The sequence below is a fragment of the Vanacampus margaritifer genome, chromosome 15, assembly GCF_051991255.1.
Source record: "Vanacampus margaritifer isolate UIUO_Vmar chromosome 15, RoL_Vmar_1.0, whole genome shotgun sequence".
NCBI lineage: Eukaryota > Metazoa > Chordata > Actinopteri > Syngnathiformes > Syngnathidae > Vanacampus > Vanacampus margaritifer.
In genome coordinates, this window is record NC_135446.1 from 10,703,884 (window position 1) to 10,726,807 (window position 22,924).

The 22,924-nt window shown below is 37.9% G+C and overlaps 1 long non-coding RNA gene across 2 annotated transcripts in view; it reads left to right on the forward strand.

The window, feature by feature from the left end:
• The window catches only part of LOC144035082 (uncharacterized), a 50,383-nt gene extending 38,878 nt beyond the window's left edge, over nt 1-11,505 (forward strand). For both annotated transcript variants that reach the window (XR_013288370.1, XR_013288369.1), the window contains exon 3: nt 8,049-11,505. This is a non-coding gene — a long non-coding RNA (uncharacterized LOC144035082). The remainder of the gene's footprint in view (nt 1-8,048) is intronic.
• Nucleotides 11,506-22,924: the final 11,419 nt, after the last annotated feature.

Genomic DNA, 22,924 nt, shown 5'->3' on the forward strand with positions numbered 1-22,924 from the left:
TGTCGCAATTAGTCTGAATTAGAGTTACAAGGATTCAGGTGTGTTAAACTTGACTGGTACTGCTGCACGGGGATACCACACCTTCTAGTGAAATGAAAGGAAGACACTGTTTGTTTAAATCAATCACGCCCACGCGGGGACTTTTGTTATGCATGTTGGGTGTAAGGTGATTACATTGAAATGAAACTTGGACCCAAAACACAGCTATTGTCCTTCTTACAAGATAACAAGAAGGGGATTTCCACAGGTATTCCATTCAGCTCCTGAAGGATATCTGACTAACGGCCATCAAATCCATTTTAAAATTTGATACCTGACCTTTTATAAGGCGCTGAGGCAAGCTTGTCATGACATCATTTCCTGCTTTGAAACAATTCTTCTATATCTTTAACTCATTCACTGCCATTGACGGCTATAGACGTCAAAAATTCATTTGAACTATTTCTATGAGTTTCACATTTTTTCCACTTTTGTTAACATGAGTGTGAAATCCTAGATTTTTTTAATTTTACACAGATTTGTGAAACTATTGAACTCATGCAATTAATTACAATTAAAAATTTAACCGTCTGACGCCCCTAATTTTTTATAATATTTTCTTCTTTTTTTAAATTAGCGGCATCAGGTGATTCAATTTTTTTTAATTGTAATTAATCACATGACTTCACTAGTTAACTCTAGATTAATCAGGAATTTTATATCTGTTCTAAATGTACAATATTTTTTTCCCTAGGTTTTCATACTCTTGTTAACAAAATTGGGAAAAAAATTGAAACTAAAATAAATAGTTGTAATGATTTTTTTACGTCTATAGTCGTCAATGGCAGTGAATGAGTTAATTCACTTAACATATGTAGTAATTAAGACATAAAGCCACTCGGGAGTGGGGTGTTGGCATTATTAAAAAATAAAGTAAGCAGATTCAGACTGAGATCATTTGAATCCATGCAGATTTTAGTACTGGCATTGAAACAGGAGTCCAGAACATTCAAAAGTTATGAATCAATTTATGCGTAAACTTGCCATATTAAAACGCAATACACATTTTCTTGTTGTTTTGTGGTCTTTTGTCAAAGCGTATAAGCGTATAAGGTTTAAGTGCTGTGTCTAATATAATAATAATAATAATAATAATAATAAAAGACATATTAGCAAACATACTGAATTGTTTTGGGAAAGTCAAATACTTTTAGTCCACACTTGAAGGCAGCAAAGCCCACAGCTCTCCGATTGCCTCCAGAGATTGACGTTAAACGCTAATCAGCAAATCTCAAGAGGCCTTCAGGGCGCTGGCTTTTGACTTTGCACCGCTCCTCTGGCTTTAGTGCGATTTGTAGTGCTCCGATCCCGTAAGCCGGGAACAGCAGATTTTAAAAACAGAACATCCAGTTTTTTTTTTTTTTTTTTACCCAACTCGGAAATGTTAGCGATTGTTGTAAAGTGCAAGTTAACACAGGGATTCACGTGTTAATAAACATGGTGAGGTTGTGCCAAAATGATCCTATAGGACATAAAAGTCCAGTTGTCGACAAAACACATCATCTTTGGGACAGAGAGTCGCAATTTATGTCAAAAACAAATTCAGTTTGTGACTCATTGAGTGACTCACATCGACCCACAAAGTCATGGCGCACGTGTTAGCTTTGATTTGCACCTTACAAAGATGCAATTACATGAACTCTCTGTCAATAAAAGGCATCACATAAACATTTTTCGTGATTAAAAAAAACTACTAATTAAATTGCATTGTCAAAATATTGATTGGCTATAGAGTTGTGAAGTAAATAAATTAAACTACTGAATATATTCCTCATCTGGTTGATTGAATACAGTAAATGCCTCACCCCACATAGAGGGCTCCTTTCTGTACTTTAAATAAAAAAAGTTATTGCAGGACACCATAACTTAAGGAAATGTGAAATGTAGCGTTTCAGTGGCAAGACTTCACATTGCAACCGGTAATTAACTCATTCACTGCCATTGACGTCCAAAATTTTATTTCTATTAGTTTCACATTTTTTTCCACTTTTGTTAACAAGAGTATGAAAACCTAGAAAAAAATGTATTGTACGTTTAGAACAGATATAAAATTTGTGACTAACTAGTGAAGTCATGCGATTAATTACAATTTAAAAAAATTAATTGCCTGACGCCCCTAATTTTTAATAATCTTTCGTCAGGCGTCTTAATTAATCGCATGACTTCAATAGTTAATTCACGATTAATCACAAATATCTGTTCTAAATGTACACATTTAAAAAAAAAAAAAAGTGTTCACAAAAGTGGAAAAAATGTTAAACTAATAGAAATAGTTAAAGTGAATTTTTGACGTCTATAGCCGTCAATGGCAGTGAATGAGTTAATAAATGGGTGTATAATAGAACGGAGACCACTATTTGAGGAAATATGGCATGTGTTGTAATGACAAGCCTTTATTTTTCCCATGCCATCAATTGGAGTGAAGGTGGCATTTGAGGGAAATATGCTACGTTGTCGGTAAATTGAGCATATCATAAAAATGTCGGCCATTATTGAAAATAGAGTATGTTGTGTTTTAATGACAAAATTTTACGATGGAACCAGTGATTGATAAACTGGGGCACAATATCAAATGGAGTCGCACTTTTCCCGTCTACAGTAGCGCAAATGGTGAGTCACCGCCCACAGATGAGATTATGAGTAGAAAGCTAGTGATGATGAGCCCAAACATCCAACCCCCTCCCCCGTTATTACGCACAGACTTTTACTTTTTTTTACACGCCTGCCAAGAAACCATGACGTGGCTCCTTCTTCACTCTTTACTCGTCTATGCTTTCAATGCCAGGAGGCCATTAGGGATGAGTGTGTGGCCAAAGGGGGTTTTGTCAAGTCACAGTGATTCCACTGAGCAGATAAGACAGATTCCAGGAAGTACACTTGACCATCACTCTCTAGTCATTTGAGGAATTTAAAAAGGAAGTTGGGGATTTTCATGTTTTTTTTTGCCACATGTTTGTGTGTGCGTGTGTGTGTCATTTTTAATGATGTATGTTTTCTGAGTCACTGGTCTGTGGTCTTCAGAAGTATGTTAGACTGAAAACAAGTAGTGTAATACAAAGTGGTCTCAGGGGTGTTTTATTCGTGTGTGTGTGTGTGGTTATTGGCAGAGAAATGACTAAACAGCTCATTTTACTGTAAGCGGCTGATTAACACACACACACACACACACACACACACACACACACACACACACACGCGCGCGCACACACACACACACACACACACACACGTGTTTGTTTCACTATCTATGTGGGGCCATCTCATTGACATAATGTATTTCCTAGCCCCGCCCCCTAACCCCAACCATCAAAAATGATTGTTATTCCTTACCCTAACCTCAACCATAACCCAATTCAAAGCTATGCTCTAAAACCAAGTCTTGACCCTCAAAAAGAGGTCTAAACTTGTGGGGCCCAGAAAATGGCCCCACATGGACGGGTAGGCCCCACAACTCTGTGAAATCACAGAATGTTGGCCCCACTATGTAACAAAAACAAGACTACACACACACACACACACACGTTTGTTTCACTATCTTTGTGGGGCCATCTCATTGACATAATGCATATCCTAGCCCCTTACCCTAACCCCAACCATTAAAAATGATTGCCTACCCCTTTTCCTTACCCTAACGTCAACCATAACCCAATTCAAACCGACACTCTAAAACCAAGTCTTGAACCTCAAAAACAGGTCTAAACTTGTGGGGCCCAGAAAATGGCCCCACATGGACGGGTAGGCCCCACAACTCTGTGAAATCCCAGAATGTTGGCCCCACTATGTAACAAAAACAAGACTACACACACACACACACGTTTGTTTCACTATCTTTGTGGGGCCATCTCATTGACATAATGCATATCCTAGCCCCTTAACCTAACCACAACCATTAAAAATGATTGCCTACCCCTTTTCCTTACCCTAACTTCAACCATAACCATATTCAAACCTACACTCTAAAACCAAGTCTTGAACCTCAAAAACAGGTTTAAACTTATGGGGCCCAGTAAAATGGCCCCACATGGACGGGTAGGCCCCACAACTCTGTGAAATTCCAGAATGTTGGCCCCACCAACCCCAACCATTAAAAATGATTGCTTACCCCTTTTCCTTACCCTAACCTCAACCATAACCCAATTCAAAGCTAAGCTCTAAAACCAAGTCTTGACCCTCAAAAAGAGGTCTAAAATTGTGGGGCCCAGCAAAATGGCCCCGCATGGACGGGTAGGCCCCACAACTCTGTGAAATCCCAGAATGTTGGCCCCACTATGTGACAAAAACAAGACCATACACACGCACACACACATTTAAAGGGACGAAGAAGTGCTGCTTTGATTGGCGGTAAATCCAGTCAGCTGTGTTCATGCCCACAACAGCGCAAAAGGAAAGTTCTTAAATCTATCAACGGAGCGCACGCTTGCACTGTTCTACAAAAATACCAGAACATAGTCTAGCCCGCCCTTGCGCAATTATAGGCCACGCGTCGTGCCAGACTTGCAATAGAGCCTGGAGAATCACACGTCATGGAACAATCACATAGCTTAGCTTTAGATGAGTCCGTTTAGCTTAACGCTAACAAACAATGCAAAATGTTATTGACGGGCTAACAAATAGCATTGGTGTTGCAGCGTTAAATATTTGAACACAAACAATGGAGCACCACATAAAGACAGATGATATAACAATACCATACCAATATTCTTTATCCTCTGCGAAGAATGACTACATTACTGGGGCTTACCGAGAAGTTTGGACCGGCTCTGGTGCGTAGTGCTCACAGCCGAAGAAAAGAAGCTCAACTGTTCACTGAATTGAGGCAAATAATGTGTCAAACTTTTCAATTCTATTTGATTTGATCATCCATTTATGTTCTTTGTTGAAATATTAAGGATTAATCAGAATGTAGTATGTAGGAATAAAATGCTATTCCCCCCCCCCCCCCCACTGTTCAAATTGGCCTTGCTTAAGAGAAGGAGCAAACAGCCTCTCAAGCATTACTCTGGACTCACTAGTTGTGTGATATATTCCCAGAACTAAGCCCAAACAAAGCCAGATGTTCCAAAGTCTCTCTCCTGGGCCGGAAAATTGTGGCTAGGCGGACTACGTCAGCTTTTGTTTGTGTTTTACTTGAGGTACGGGAACTGCCGAGGCTGGTCGATGATGCTGGCCGTTCTGGCGCAATCCTTGTTTTTCTTTGCAGGGCAGGGATGGGACCATATGAGACAAAAAAATACAAACAAAAAATATTTGAAAAAAATATCATACAGGTTCAACTAATTTTCATGTACCTAAGCGAAAATGATCCATTATTTTCTAATTCATTATGTATTATCTATTTTTTGTTTAAATGTCTTTTTTTTTCCCATCCAATTTATTGTTATTGTGTATTGTAATTTTGCACAAGTAGCAGAATGCTGGGTGGGTGGTTTACAAGACGTGTTTATAATAGTTACTAAATATTTACTCGTAGCGTTGTAGTAAGTTATGCAGTTATTTATTTATTTATTTTTGCACAACCTATGAATGTTAAGCGCATGTTAACGAAAACTGATTTAAAATCAGTATATTGTTGTCGGATACATTTTTAGATGAATGAAACCTTTAAATACATGTTTGCTGGGTTTTATCTTTTAATGAAAATCCATAAAAAATCGTTATCGTCCAGAATGTCTGCAGAAATTGAAAATTTTATTTGTTTTGCCATATCGCCTAGTTCAATACGTGTGAGGCACAAATGCAGCCCAGTTGCGCTTCCCGGGCCGAGATCGATCGTTGTGCTCCTGTCGTCTGCAAACCCAGGCATTAGCAGAGGCTCGTGTATGACCTGCTGGTGAACCGCACCGCTTGGGACCCCGGCTTCGAGCCACCAATGCGGCATTAGCTCCAACGCCATTGCTTTGAGGAACAGCAACACACTGCATCTGATATTAATCTATGCATCCATACAATAAGGGGGATTAATCCCCATGTAGAACAGAAATAGATATCAAAAAAAGGGTCATTTCAGCCAACTTGGAGGTGTCTATTTGGGGTGAGGCATTTATTTGTCCATTAAGCGAAACACACACAGTAATTTTTAACACCTGGGGGATTTGGATGCATTCCGTGTCAAATGCTTGGATTTGCACCTACTTTTAGTGCCCAATCGTGGAAAACAATATAAATAAATGAATATATATATATATATATATATATATATATATATATTAGGGGTGTGAATTGCCTAGTACCTGGCGATTCGATTCGTATCACTATTCATAGGTCACAATTTGATTCGATTCCGATTAATAACGATACGAATGTATAAATTGATTATTGTGATTTTTTTTTTTTTACTCAAATTTAGAAAATTCTCATCAGTAATCTTGTACATGTACACTGTAAGATTTGTATGAAAATGTATTTATTTATCTGAAACTTCAGGCTTCTAATTGAGCTACTGCATTTAACAAACAGGTTGCAGTCGGTTTCATGTTTAAACAGCACTGAAATGAAATATTAAGGCGTAATGTTCCATTAATATAACATTCTTCAATGCTTAATGTGTGAATCCTAACCCTAAGGAAAACGTTTTGTTGAATATTCCCATAAAAAATTGATTTTTAAAAATCGATTCGGCCGCATATCGAATCAATTTGAGAATATATTGCCCAATCGATTTTTTCTAACACCCCTAATATATATATATATATATATATATATATATATATATATATATATATATATATATATATATATATATATATATATATATATATGGGTGTGGCTAATGGATGACTAACTTACGGTTGCAAAGGGGTGGTAAATTTCTGGTAAATTTCCATGGGAATATAAACTGGGGGATTTTGGGATAGAAATATTCCAAGTTGGAAACCATCCAAGGGAATTAACTGGGAATTTTGAAGGTAAATGAATAGAAATGAATCATATTCAAACATAAATAATCATGTCCACATCCTCACGTTCAAATGTTGTATCTGACTGTAGTGTGAATGTTTATGGCTTTAATGACCTGGCCTGGTGAATGACGTGGGCGTCAGCAAATGAGAGTGTACAGTTGGTTGACTGTTAACGTTCCTGAGCAAATACTGTATGTCCAATAAGAAGGATGATAAACACGTTGCTATCACGTGAAAGTATTTTTTTTTAACAGGCCTTCTATACTTCTCATAGAGGAACAATTCATTTGAAAGTATCACATTGTATGCCTCCTTCGGGAAGCAGGTGTTATGTGATCCAGTAAATACAGCTGGTGGGTTACTAATGAATGGAGTGCAGCCAATGTAATGGTTCAGGTACGTTTATTTTATGATGCCTCGAGAGGTCACGGCACGGTCAAATTGCTTCCCATTGTTCTCAAGTTCATCAGGAAATAATGTGAATCATGTTTGCAAATCGCCACACCACAATGACAGTTTGGGCAATACCAGAATTATTTGCAACAAAATAAATGTATTTTTTTCTTTATTTTTTAATTGAAAAACACTCGAGAAGTTGTAGTAGAAAAGTTGTGTTATTATGTAATTTATGGCAAAAAAATATTTACTCATTTATTAGTTCCATGCAGTTAAGCAGGTTTTAACCCAAAGTTAGGGTTCAGCAAATTTAAGTAAGGTTTCTATTATAATGATGCTCATTTAAATATATACTAAACCTCTAACCTTGGCTGTCCCTCTGATGAGCTCTTTTCTAATCCTTTCCGTCCTGGTTGTTCCTAATGAAAACCTCTCCTAGATGCTTCGATACCTCCACAGGTACTGCATGCCATCAGGACCATCTGCATTTTTATTTTTCATCATTTTCACTGCCTTTTGAACTCCTACCATACCAATCATTGTTACTTCCTGTTGCACCACTACTGTCTCTTCAATGTCCTGCTTTTTCTCAGCTAACCTCTTTCCTATATTATTATTATAATTAGTCAGACATTTTTCAGAACTTTAAAACCTCTCCACCTAAGCGGTCCCAATCATCAACAGAACTGTAATTGTTATCGCATGTCTTTACAGAAGGACGCGGCGGAGATCAATATGGAGGATGACATGGTTGTTAAACGTGGGAGTCACAGCCTGACACGAATATCTTTGTGCCTCAACATGTCACTTCCCGGGAAGAGAATGGAACAGGAAGCCAGTGCAAGCGTGCATCACACCTCCACAGAGAGGCCTTTCTTTCCAAAATGGTTTGTATGTGTGTGTGTGTGTGTGTGTGCGCTCATGATGTTTTGCATCAAAGGCTCTTTTAAGGACATTTAAACCTTTTATTAAAAATTATTATTGCAAAAACTGGGTTTGTAGCTTCCCACTTAGAACAGCATTGTAAAAAGGCTTAAAAGGTCAAACAACAAAACACTATACGTTGGGAGTAATATTGCTTTTTTTTCTCCCCTTCTTATTTTTGCAATGTCTGACTGTTTAACTGCCATTGACGGCTATAAACGCCCAAAATTCATTTGAACTATTTCTATTGCTTTAACATCTTTTCCCCCACTTTTGTTAACGAGAGTATAAAAACCTAGAATGTTATTTTTTTTAATTTTTATATCTGTTCTAAATGTACAATAAAAAAAAGTCTAGGTTTTCATACTCTTGTTAACAAAAGTAGATTTTTTTAATTAAAATTTTTTTTTGGGACGTTTATAACCGTCAATGGCAGTAAATGAGTTAAGATAGCAGCTTACTTTCTACACTTTTTATCTTTAATTATATTTTCCATCATAATAAAAAACATCTTATTCATAGGAATGTGAATTTTATTACCAACTTTTCACCGACCCTGGACTGTAAACGGATTCAGCATATTACAAGGATGGCCATTTTTGAAGGGTTTTGGTGACACCTAACGGCAACTCTTTGAATTGCTACTGTGCATGCTTCATACATGGCAATATAATCATTCAGATGAAAGACATTTAATATATTTGTCATGAATATTTTAAAAGGGAATACAATCACCTTTTTTTAACAATAATAATTGTAGAAGCAACAATAATATTATATATAATATTATTACATAAGTATAAAATACTTATGCATTTACTTGATTTGTTGACTACATGAATGAATTATTTTTCACCGTTATTCATTGTTTTATTCTCTAGCTGGTGTATTAGTACGTTTTTAATGCTAGTAGTAAATTAGTAATGTTAATAACTCAATGAAACCTTTACAGTAGCACAAGTGCAAGACCAAAAAAAAAGAAAGAAAAAGGTTGATTTGTATAGATTACAATATGAATATGTGTTGTGTTAAATTAAAGCAATATTTCAATGTAAAATACAAACGATCTTTTGCTTTATGGTTTTAGATGTGTACCAAATATGCTTGCACATTAATGCATGCGCACACACATGGAACTTTCCACGTGGCCATGTGGTTTTTCTTGCTATTACGTTACATAACAAGCCGCGTATGCATACCCAATGCACTCGACTTGTAGTTTTTTTTTTTCCTGGATTAACTGGGGCACAATATCAAATGAGTTAACTATTGAAATGGATTTTTTTTTTGTAGGTTATTGCTCCCCAAAATTGGTCTCCCATAAATCAATACTACTGGTCAGCCCTCACGTGGGTCTGTTATTTTTTTACAAATCCCTAACCAATCTAAAGTGTTGAAAATGGCTTGCTCTCTTTCGCAATGTTTTTTTCTTTGTTTCCTGAAAAAAAAAAAAAAAAATAAGGATGCCTTCCGTCTTGACACCAGCATTTGGTAGTTATGTCATACACATACAATGCACACAATATCTAATGCTAATGTGCTGCATGTTGCCATAGCAACAGCAAATTTGTCATTGAAACAGAAAATCAAAATTTATAGAAACATGGTCTACGTATATAGAATTTTTTAACCTAATTCTGGTTACTTAATTCTGTCTGTTAGCGAGAGCCACTACATCGTGATAACTTACATTGATGTTTCTGCATTTGGCAATTTATTATTATATTATATTATTAGTATGGGATTTTTTTTAATGGGCTTTAGGTGAACTGATGAATACACACACGCTCGCACGCACGCACACACACACGCACATACACATACTCACCCACATACAAAAAAAAATAAATATATAATATATATATATATATATGTGTGTTTGTATATGTATATATATTTAAAAAAAAAACATTTATTACATTTTTTTAATTTATTTGTTTTTTAAAAAAAAAGGAGAGCAATGATGATGTCAAATCGAATGAACAATACTGAGTTCTCCTGGAGAAAAAGAAAAGAAGAGAAAAAAAAAAGAAAAAAAAAAGAAAAAAAAAAGAAACAGAAAATCACCTGGAGGCAATATAATACAGACAGACAGACGGAAAGTTTAATAACTGCAGTAATATTAGTCAGGATAGAGATGATATGCCTGCGAGTATTGTTATATTTTCTGTCTGCATGTGTTGCTTCACTGTTTATGTTCAACTATCCGTCGCCGAAAGCGGTGATTTCGCAAACTTTTTTTGGGCAGCTCCCGTCCGTCTTTTGGAGATGAAATGATTTTTTTCTGCAAACGTCTGCCCCCGGAAGCTGGTTTCACGTGGTGGTTTAGATGTATGTTGCCTCTGTCTAGCACCATTTGAAATCAGTGTTCTTGGGGACAGCAGCACAGCAAGAGGTAGCATACGGGTTCAAGGGTCAAACGCCGGACAGTCTTCCCACATTCCTCTTCCTCCACTACCAGATAACTGATTTCCCATGGTGCATAGAGCCCCCAACAGAGTCCTTCTAGCACCATTTGAAATCGGTTATAAAACCGTGGATCAATGCAACTCAAGCTGGGAAATCAACACAAGAAATGCTGTTTTTAATAAAATAAATTGAATCAAATAAAATGTCTTATGTGTTAAATGTGCACTTCATCATCATCATCATATCATAATTATTATTACTGCTGTCATTACTAACATTAAGAAAGATGGTTTAATTATATCTCCTAATTGTATTTTATCATTTCGATCATATTAGGCCTGAAATCTCTCATGTTTGCATTTTCAAATGATCACTTCGACAACATTCCTAAAAAATAAAGTCCTGGATTGATTTCCAGCTCAACAAAACAGCATGTTGGCAGCCATCTTGTCACCACCACTCTGGCTCATGTAAGTGCAATATTCATCCACTAGATGGCCCCATGCAGGGGTCAGAAGTGGCACTCTGGACTTGAAGTTAAATTTGTAAAAAAAAAAAAAAAAAAAAGGTCTTTGTTATTTGAGTAGCAGAATTTATAGGGGCCAAATTTGACCCTGTGGGTTCTCCAGGGTTAGTGCACTGGTGAGCTATTTTTAGAACAGACCCACGGGCTACTCAAGTGGTCCTTGCGTCTACAGTACAAAAGTACCACGTGAACATTTTAATGAGTACGGATGGGTGAAACCGGTGATTATACAGCTCCAGTTTACTATCGTTTAAAGAAGGCAGTAGGACTTTGAGACGGTAAGTCCCAAACACAACACAATGTATTAATATAACCAAGTAATTGCACAACTTTTTATGAGAACGTTATTCTCTAGTCCAGGGGTGCTCGAGTTGGGTCCTCGAGAGCCCCTATCCAGCTTGTTTCCCTCCTGCAGCACAGCTGAATCTAATGATCAGCTAATCAGCAAGCTTTGCAGAAGCCTGATAACGATCCTGATCGTGAATCAGGTGTGTTAGTGGAGGGAAACATGGAAAACAGGCTGGATAGGGGCTATCGTGGACCGAACTTGAGCACCCCTGCTCTAGTCCCTACGTCTCTGTTAGAGAACCAAATTTTGTTGTAATATTCCAATAGTTTTGGATCTAAAGGTAATCAAAGAATTCATCAAATGGCGCCTTGTCAAAGAAGTGACTGACTATCTGTTAGTTGATTGAAAGTAATTATTACAATCTCTGACAGCCCGAGAAGCTGAGAAAAGTAAACCACAAGATGTCAGCAGAGAGCCTTCATTGAGCTACAGTCAGTCAACCAAGGAAATAACACTTTACAATGAACTATTTATTGTACTACTTATGTAAAAATGTATTCTATAGTTTAGTCATGTATAAAAAAAAAAAAAACATTTTTGGGGATTAAATTAGAATGTAAAGTGACCTAAGTAATAATACAGTAGAGCTAGAAACAAAAAAAGCTAGTTAATGTGTTCTTGTTGTCATTTTCTCTACACTGCTTGTCCATTTCAGGATCACGGGTAGCTTGATCTCAGATGATTAGAGGTGGGGGATTGCATTATTATAATTATCACAAAGTTGTCATTCCGTTAGAATCTCGGCTCCGGATTTACTATGAAATTTGCGCGTCGGATTTATTAAAGATTCTAAATTGACCATAGATATGAGTGTGAATGTGTTATGCTGAGATTGGACGGTGGCACACCTCTTGCGCAAAGTAAGGTGGGAAAGGTTTCAGATTATTCACGACCCTCAGGAGGATAAGCAACACTATAAAAAATGGATGCATGTTCACTGATTTAAAAACGAGCACATTTTATGCCAGGAATGTGAACTAAGGGCAATAATGATGTTCTTTTCCTCAACAAAATCCTTTTCTCATTAGGTGGTTTTGCCAGTAAACATCTCACTTGTAACTATGATGACATTTACGTGGTGCCTTTTCAGTCTAGCAGCCAAATGATATCATGGCAATCAGTCTGCACCCCCGGGAGCGTTTACATTGGACTATTCTGACTCTTTTCCATGTTGTCTGCCAGAGTGCCCTGCCCAGTGCCCGTCTGGCTCTGCAGACAAACATGGAAAAACCTCACCCAATTACCTGACCCCCACGTTACAAGTAATATGGAAACAATACTGAGCTCTCCAGAAAAAAAAAAAAAGTAATATGGAAAAACACAAGTGAGTTGGGGATAGAGAAAATAGGGCTTAATTTCCCAAGTGAGATTAACTCGTTCACTGCCATTGACGGCTATAGACGTCAAAAATTTTTTGAACTATTTCTATTTGTTTAACATTTTTTTCCACTTTTGCTAACTTACTAAACTAGAATTGTTTTTATTGTACATTCAGAACAGATGTACAATTTGTGATTAATCGTTAACTAGTGGAGTCATGTGATTAATTACAATAAAAAAAATAATTATCACCTGACGCCCCTAATTTAAATATAAGTAAATAAATTTTTTTGTACAATTTTTTTTCTAGGTTTTCATGAAAAATGAAATGAAATTTAAAAAAAGTTAAACTAATAGACATAGTTCACATGCATTTTTGACGTCTATAGTCGTCAATGGCAGTGAACGAGTTAAAAATGAATTCCATTTTTCTGGTTCACAGAGTAGTACTTCTATGTGTGCTTTATAAAAAACAATAAAAAAAAATGTTACTCAATAAACCAATGATAGTCAATTGTGCTTCACCTTGAAAAGGTCTTTCATCGTTCAAAAAGGCACATTGGGGCATGTGGGCGGAGGTGACGACATGGCTGTTATCTTAGCAAGCTTTAACAAACAAAGGTAGGGCAACCTGGGCCGCTGATCCACTGACTCACACTTACTCTCGAGTCGACACACACATTGCGATCTGCTACAAAAGGCACCTTTGTCCCTTAGATTCAGGCGGTGACAAACAGTGACACAATCTCATCACCTTCCGCCTTTCCAAATACTGTACAGGAAACCTCACATTCAACCTATTTTAAATTCCGATGTTTGGCAGAATAAAAGGATTGGTGGGGTCAGTCAATTTAAAAATAGTTAATTTGGCCAAGATCAATGTATCATTGTTTACTTGCAACTAAGTAATTAACAACTACAGTACTTTGAACGCACATACTAAACAATCACTTGCAAATAATGGGAATGACGATACCTTGCTTGGTGGCCTGTGTAATCACAAGCTAATGCATTCTCCCTAATGTAATTGTGAAGTGTGTAAGTATAAGCGGTGTATGTCCTCATTAGGAACTGTAAACTGTGCTGTGCTTACTTCCCAAACCTCTGTCCTTAACATACCTTTGTCTAGTCCACAAAATCTTTCTGGAATGGGTGTTTAGATTGAGCAGTGAGCTATTAGGTTGACTGGCTTCCCACTTCCTGTTGCTATTCCCAGCATGTTGTTTTTACACCCGACCGAGAAATTGTCTAACACCTTGGATTCCAGCCCGGGTGGCGTAAGAGCGGTGGGACACACTGCGACCGAGACTGGCTCCTAACACTTGCCCATGCCAGTCATTTTTCATCAGCATTTCATAGCGCTTGTCACTGTGCGACTTCTTTGGACGCTTCGCACATTCCACAGATGCTTCTGCCTTACTTTAATTCTGCACACTGGCCTGGTTGTCTGTACTGTGATGAAAAGATTTTCCTCAACTAACAACACCTTGGTGACTCATTGATTGGCAGTGGTTATCCTGGGCCAAACCTAATGGCAAGCCCTACCCTAACTAGTGTGGATACAAAAAGTCTACAAACTTTAAAATATGGGAACAAGATTAACTCATTTACGGCTATAGATGTATAAAATTCATTTGAACTATTTCTATTAGTTTCAAAAATGTTTTCACTTTTGTTAACAAGAGTATGAAAACCTAGAAAAAAAGAATGTACATTTAGAACAGATATAAAATTAATGATTAATCTTGAGTTAACTAGTGAAGTCATGTGATTAATTACAATTTTTTTTTAAATAATCGCCTGATGCCCCTAATAAAAAAGAAAGAAGAAAAGGAAAAATTATTAAAAAGTAGGGGCGTCAGACGATTACATTTTTTAATTGTAATTAATCGCATGACTTCAATAGTTAACTCACGATTAATCACAAATTTTATATCCGTTTTAAATGTACAATAAAAAAATTCAGGTTGTCACACACTCAAAAAAAAAGTGAAACTAATAGAAATAGTTCAAATGAATTTTTGACGTCTATACCCGTCAATGGCAGTGAATGAGTTAATCATTTCAAAACCGACCTACAACCGATACAACAAAAAAAAAAATCATCATTGAGAGGGGAACCGAAAAGAACTGAAATAATTTAGGTTTTAGTCAAGGTGGATGTAATTACAAACAGTTCACGATAGCAGTTGTTGGAAAGCAAAAACAAAAAAATTCTAGGGAAAGCCACACTTCAAAGGCACTTTAAAAGGTGTGTGCTGACTTCCATTTAACATGAGAAAGAATATGATTGGTCAATTCTGAACACAGCCCACATTCAAAGGATCTTTGTGCACCTCTGGCCCGAAGCGTAACTTCAACATCTGTGTCAGGCTCGTTCATGGCGCGCGTGCGAGTATGTACGCGATCTTAAAGCGACAGTCACAGTTGACAAATGAAGACATGACTTCAAATGAGGTACGAAAAACTCCGCCCCTATCCCCAAAGAAACTGTGGAGTGTGAGGTGCCGCACACTCTACTATAAAGGGGGGAGATAAAAGCTGATAGATGCAATCAGAGTAAAACAGTCAGGGCTCTTCGTACTCATCTGGGCATTGGTGGAGCATGCATGATATAGAAAATATTACCTTTTTTAAACCGCACAATGCACACAAGGGTGTGCACACTTGTGCAACCTCATGATCTTCATTCCTACCTACCCTCTCAAAAAGGTTTTAAAAACAATTCACTGAACAGGTGATAGGTCAAATGAATGATGGAAAAAGTTGTTGTTTTTTCAACAGTTTGAAACAAGAAGGGGATTGTGACATTTCGCCGTCCGACAAACATTAACCAGATCTATTAAACAAATCTAGGTTTCCAAATCCAAAAAGGTAACCTACCACATTGACACTTCCATCCAAACAACACCTGCACCGACCTTCCAAACCTTTTCCCCGGGACACCCAGAAGTCTTGTTTTCTTTCTCACTCCAATCATTGTTATGCTAAAACACATGCAGCATTCATAAGTAACAAGCACTTACAGTGCCACGGGAGGATATATTTCTTACATGGGTGGTCCACAGCAAAGAGCTCTTTCATGTTGTTCATGTCACTGGTGTTAGTTACTTGAGTGTTATTTATTTGCAAAATTTATTTTATTTTTTTTACCCTTATATTTTCTCCTACGTCTGGCATGATGCAATTGTTACTGTGATTTTGCGGACTTCAAAGGATTCATTTGTGTTGGTAATTCAACCTAGAAGATGACATCATACCAAGAATGCGCTACTTAAGTGTCAGTTTTTGTTTAATTGTTGTCAAGACAGGGAACATACTTTTTCCAATAAAAGCAATTGTTTAAAGCAACGGATGACATCAAAGTTCTTTTTCATTGCTGATGCCAATCATTTCGTCCATTATGGGTTATTGATTGCAGTTCCTAGACCCGAGTCCAATTAACTCAAGCCACAGTTGCATCACGATCTATTAATCAATCAGTACGCCGATTGCTAACAACATTGGCCAGCCATTTTATGTCAGTAAAAAATGCATCAAATGCATCTTAACTCATTCACTGCCATTGACGGCTATAGACGTCAAAAAATCATTGAAACTATTTCTATTAGTTTAACATTTTTTCTACTTTTGTTAACAAGAGTATAAAAACCTAGAATTGTTTTTATTGTACATTTAGAACAGATATAAAATGTGTGATTAATTGTGAGTTAACTAGTGAAGTCATGCAATTAATTATGGTTAAATATTTATTCGCCTGAATTTCACGTCAGGCGATTAAATTTTTTAATTGTAATTAATCACATGACTTCAATAGTTAACTTATGCTTAATCACACATTTTATATCTGTTCTAATATCCATCCATCCATTTTCTTAAGGGTCGCGGGGTGCACTGGAGCCTGTCCCAGCTGGCTTCGGGCAGTAGGCGGGGTACACCCTGAACTGGTTGCCAGCCAATCACAGTCTGTTTCTATAGGACAATAAAAAAAAATCTAGGTTTTCATATTCTTGTTAACAAAAGTGGAAAAAAATGTTATAGTTCAAATGGATTTTTGACGTCTATAGCCGTCAATGGCAGTGAATGAGTTAATGGTCATTATATCATTTTCTCCTGGCGACTGCCCTATAACTCCTTGCCTCAGTTGGTCTGCTTCAAATCATTGAACACTTCATCCAAAATTCAGCAGCCAGACTGTTAAAACAGAACCAGCTGCGGGTTCAGCGGTCTCCCTTCTCTTTCTTCGCTCACCAAGTCAAATACACTCCAAATTTCACATCGGTGAGAAGTGGTGATCCATTGGGGATTACCCGTCGATGGATAGACGAATCTGTGACAAGACTTTTGCACTGGACCAAAAGCAATAGGTAGCAGTGTACAAGAAGAAGAAAAACGGATACATTGACCCGCAGCTGCCATCAGCGATAATCGCTCACAGTTGTCGCGTCACTGGGCTGAACGCCACCTGTAGCAACAGCGTTAGGGCCGCCGAATGACTGGAACGACTCAGCCTTACGAGCGGCACTTGAAGCACACCAGCAACAAGTGTTTCTGGGCAGCTTAGCATTCCCTGCATGCTGATTCCTCCTTGAATCTGTCACAGCGATTAACATGGATGTCTGTAGAATTATCCTAAACCAAGCAACCATGTTTGTGCTGTTTTATCCATCTTACTCTTCTCTGCTCTTTTACCCTGGAGAACCCAAGAACTCTTTTCTTCTTTAGAAAATTATGAATTATACATTAAATGACTGCTATAAGTTCACTGAACACCAAAATATATGTTTTTTCAATTTTAACCTTTTTTTTAAACTAGCTCAGAGTTGCTAATTTATCAAAATATACATATAAAACATACTCCTAGGTATTCTGTAACATGATATGAAATAGATTAACAAAAAAAAAAGAAGTTTACCATCTGATGGTTTGCTAAGAAGATGGTTTTGTTTGGATTGATTTCCAGCTCAACAAAACAGCATGTTGGCAGCCATCTTGTCACCACCACTCTGGCTCATGCAAGTGCAATATTCATCCACTAGATGGCCCCATGCAGGGGTCAGAAGTGGCACTCTGGACTTTTGAAGTTAAATTTGTAAAAAAATAATAAAAAAAAAGGTCTTATTTGAGTAGCAGAATTTATAGGGGCCAAATTTGACCCCGTGGGTTCTCCAGGGTTAAAAAAAAAAGACATAATTGTTGATTTGCCCTGAGAGAAGATGGGCCAACTGGCAGTAGCAACAATACACTACACTTTTAGTTGAGTGTATCCCTTGTGCACCAACAACTTTGGGAATTCCTCTTTTAGATCACCCATCATTTGAGCTCCCCTTCCTGCAAAAATGACAAGAAAAAAATGGAAGTTTGTGGCTCGTCCCATGTCTTTGGGTGGGAAGGACGCCTTCTTCAAATTTCACACTTGCCTTGGTTAATGTGAGCTCTGACTGGGGACACGCTGCCCTTTCTTCACTGATCTCGGTTGGTGTGAGGCACTACGGCTCCAACACGCCCAAGCTGTGGTAGGTAGCGGGAGGAGAATATTTTCTCAGGACGTTTTCCTCCTTCTTATCACCTTGCGAGGGCTTTGAACTCACTTACGTCACTCTCAGGCTGGAACTTTAGGTCAAAGTGGACTCAACGAATGCTTTTGCTCGTTGAGTATTCTTATCTTCCAGAGTGATGTTTGTCTTCTTGGAAAGGCCTTCATCGGCCAAGCAGGCCCTTTTTTGGGGTTGGCTTATTTGGATGGATTGTCGTTTTTTGTCATCCTGACTTTTCTCAGGTTCTTCATTGCTTTCGTTGCACAGGTTGCTACAAAGTGGGTCCCTCCTTCACCTCCCTCATCCCGGGGCCAGAGTGGGACCTCAGGCTCGTGAGTAGAGGCCTCATGTATCTAAATTGGTAGCTTTGTGGGTGTCACTTGTGTACAAACACTACAAAATCTCATTTTGTGCAAAAAGAGAGATTAGATTAGAGATACAGTACTAAAAAGGTATTTACAGTACTGTATTGTTGCCAAACACGTGATCTAAAATGTTGTATAAAAACTGCAATTTCAGGTGACATTACGATAGCTGTATAAAACAGAATTGGCAGTCATAGTGCTGCTTGCTTTGTTTTCGTCTCCAACTGGCCCGCGTGCAAAAACTGCGGTGATGGGATTTACATATGGGTAAACATTATTGAATCCCCAATACAAAGGTCAGAAAAAGAATTGAATAAAAGGATAAAGAGATACAAAAATATGAAGAAATTGTTAACAAAATGACTCGGCCGCCCATTCATATGCTTAAGTAAGGCCTATACGCGATACTTTCCATATTCTTCATTTACAAATGAAAACTACACACTTTATACACAGGTTTGTTCAGTTTGATAATGGGTGAAATAAAGATCCAATCGTTAAAACTTCAACAAATAATAAAGGTGGCACGCCATGTGCTTTTACAACATCTGAGAAATCCCGAACATGCAATGGAAAACCTTGAGGTTCTTATCTGGATCAAGCCTTGATGCATCGACTTCACAGCAAGTTACCTTGAGCTGCCTCCAAACTCGAAACTTGTGTGATCTTTCTATATCCTCATTTATTTAAATCGTTAGCGGCTCCCTCGGGGGCCGAGCCAATTTATGTTAGAAGAACGGGCCAAAATGCTGGCTCAAGAAAAAATATCTTGATTTTCGAACCAAAGAGAACATCGTGACCTTTAAACCACGACTGTTTCTCACAGTATGCCCATGCGCTTTTGAGTCCGAACAAAACAAGACAAGCTGATTAGTAGAAGCAGGGAAGAAAAGAACAGATTACACAGCGCGATGATCAGCATTCCGGGAGGTTTACAACCGCCTGCAACCCAATCCATCACTCGTGTAACGGCAGAGAAGAAATAAAAGAAATTTTAGAGAAAGAGGTCCATTGGCTCTTTATCTTATGCCAACTTTATGCTGCTGCCTTTGATTCTCAAACGTGGTATGATTAACTCATCCAACCAAAAACACATGGTGCTTATTAGCTTGTCATTTGTGAGTTTGTCAGTCATTTATAAATCTAGCGTTTGATAAAAGAACCCTGGAAAGATTTTTTGCATCTCTCATTGTTGCTTATCTAATAATCCGGGCACTTTAAGACGTACGTTTATCCCGATCATTTGACTTTGAAGTAGCTCAACTCGATCCCCTCAACACCTTCCCCCCCTTTCGGCTCATTGCTAGATATAGGTGTGTGTGTGTGTGTGTGTGTGTGTATGGGGGGGGGGGTTATTGGCCCCCAGGCAAACCTTGGAACAAGGCAAGGCGCGCATTCTCGGAACGTTTGCTGCATTCTCTCAAGACTGCATCAGGCACTCGGGCCACGAAGAATGCGGCGTCAGGTGTGCAGCCCAATGCCAAGGTGCGCTAGGTCGAAACAGACGAGGCTAATAAAGAAGAACGAGAAGAGTCAGATGGAAAAACGGGTATGCAGTATTCTAACGGAGTGCAAAAAGGCGAGATACATTTTCGATCAGCGGTTGGTTTGTTACTACATAGGATCAATAAATAAATCCGTCTAATCCTTTTTTTTTCTTTTATTATTATTTTTTATATATATATATATATATATATATATTTTTTTTTTTTGTATGTGGGTGAAAATGTGTATGTGCGTGTGTGTGTGCGTGCGTGCGAGCGTGTGTGTATTCATTAGTTCACCTAAAACCTATTAAAAAAAATCCCATACTAATAATATAATATAATAATAAATTTGCCAAATGCAGAAACATCAATGTAAGTTATCACGATGTGTGTGATGTAAAAAAATTCTATATACGTAGACCATGTTTCTATAAATTTTGATATTTGGTTTTTACTTGAGGCCGATATTTTTTCCATTAAAATGTGATTTATGAGGAGGTTAGACCATTGGTCGATATTCAGAGTTTGTTTATTTTTCCAGTTAACAAGAATTGTTTTTTTTAGCGATAGTAAGGGCTACAAGTGTAGATTGAAATTGTTTATGTGGTAAGTCAGTTGACTTTAGTCCAGAAATACATAACCGGAGTACATAACCATAAAGCATGAACATAAGTGTCTGTAGTGTTTTGTAAACATTGGAGACAAATGTCGGAGTCTGAGAGTCCCATTTTCTTCATCATATATTGAGTAATGTATGTTCTGTGAATAATTTTATATTGGATAAGTTGTAAATTTGTGTGTTTTGTCATTTTAAATGCGTTTTCACAAACTTGAATCCAAAAGTCAGATTCCGGTGCTATAGACAAGTCTGTCTCCCATTTCGAGATGGGTAAAGACATTTTATCAGTATATAAAAGTAACATATATTTTTGAAAGTTTTTTTGTTGTTGTCGGAGAGAGCTTGGTAATAGTTTTAGCTAAAACAGGCGGTTGGAGCGTACCCCGAAGTGTTGGAATCCGTCTAATCCTAACTAACCGCGCCAACTGACATACAGTCAAAAATAAATGAAGCAACGCTCGAGTTTACTGCGATGGATCAAATGCAGAGTTGAAACTTTGGGTTAGGCTTAGGGTTTTGACGTTGCTGATGAGGTTTCTTTGAATTGAATTAACTCGGGTAGTTTGGACATTGGTGAGCTTTTACATGTATTTAAATTAACATGACAAAAATGATATCAAATTGAATCGTAATCTCACTGAATCGAACTGGATCATGTTATTAACATTTTTGTATTGAGAATCATAGAATTGTCTCGTGCGAAGAGATGCACACACCGAAGTTTTAGTTTATTTTGAGCAATTCAACTGACTTACAAACAAGTGACTAGCAATTCACCCAAACGTTCAGAGTGCATCCATGTTCCCACTTTCCAATGTTGCTTTGCGCAGTTCTGTGAGAAGCAACGCAGCTGCTTTATTCCAACACGGACACAACACACTTTAATGTTTTACTACTGTAGACATTGGCTGGATGCCTCGTAAAAAGTGGATAGCACATGTTACCAATAGGACATTTCAATGAGTAATTTTTTACAAGCGCTCATTGATGTTGCGCAGGCTTTTGATGATGAGCGGAGAGATGATAAATAAATGTAATGTCGTAATACTGCAGTCTGTCATCACAGCCGATTAGAGTGGGTTCGAGCAAGCCCCTGCAGAGTTTTGGGCTGTTAATCACATTTGGATAAAATAACATGAAATCTATTCAGATCACTTTGAATGGAATTGTAATTTAGATTGTAGAAGAGGCTTAGTTTGGCACTGTTTGTCAATCAAAAGCTGATGTGTTACTATACATCAAACGTTCCCAGTTTGTCTGCAGAAAAGGGAGGGGCAAGTATCTGGATCGTCTTTGGGAAAATGAAGTAATGGGATGGAAGAATCTTTATGGATTTTCTGAACTCCTGTTTTGATGTACTTCACTGGTGGAAACCGAGCTCAACATTGCCAAAAGTAGCATTATATCTTTCAGAACTTAACATACAGTCATGACCTAGGCCAGGGGTGGCCAAGTTCGGTCCTCGAGAGCCACAATCCAGCCTGTTTTCCATGTTTCTCTCCCCTAACACACCTGGTTCATGATCAGGATCGTTATTAGGCTTCTGCAAAGCTTGCTGATTAGCTGATCATTAGATTCAGCTGCGCTGCAGGAGGGAAACATGGAAAACAGGCTGGATTTTGGCTCTCGAGGACCGAACTTGGCCACCCCTGACCTAGGCCTTCACCGGTTATTCAATTGCATCAGCCACCAATCTGCTGTTTATTTTCCATCCCTAAACATCGTACATTGTCAACCTTTTTCACAGAGATCAAATTGGAGGTGTAACAAGCGGTGTAATCCTGCCAGAACTAGCAAAGCGGAATGTTGCGTTCAATGCCCACGCGGATTACTAACAGCGACTTGTCGACTAATCGGTTCAACTTCCTCAGGAGCTGGAAAGTTCTGGGAATGGAGTCAATTTTGATAGGCAACGTCAAGTGGTTATTATCACATATATAATACGCTCTTCAATTTACAAAACGACGACATCCCTTTGGGTTTCCACGCACATTTTTTGCCTTCAAACAACAATAAGAGTCACACTGATGTGAACAGCACAATGCTTGCCAGTT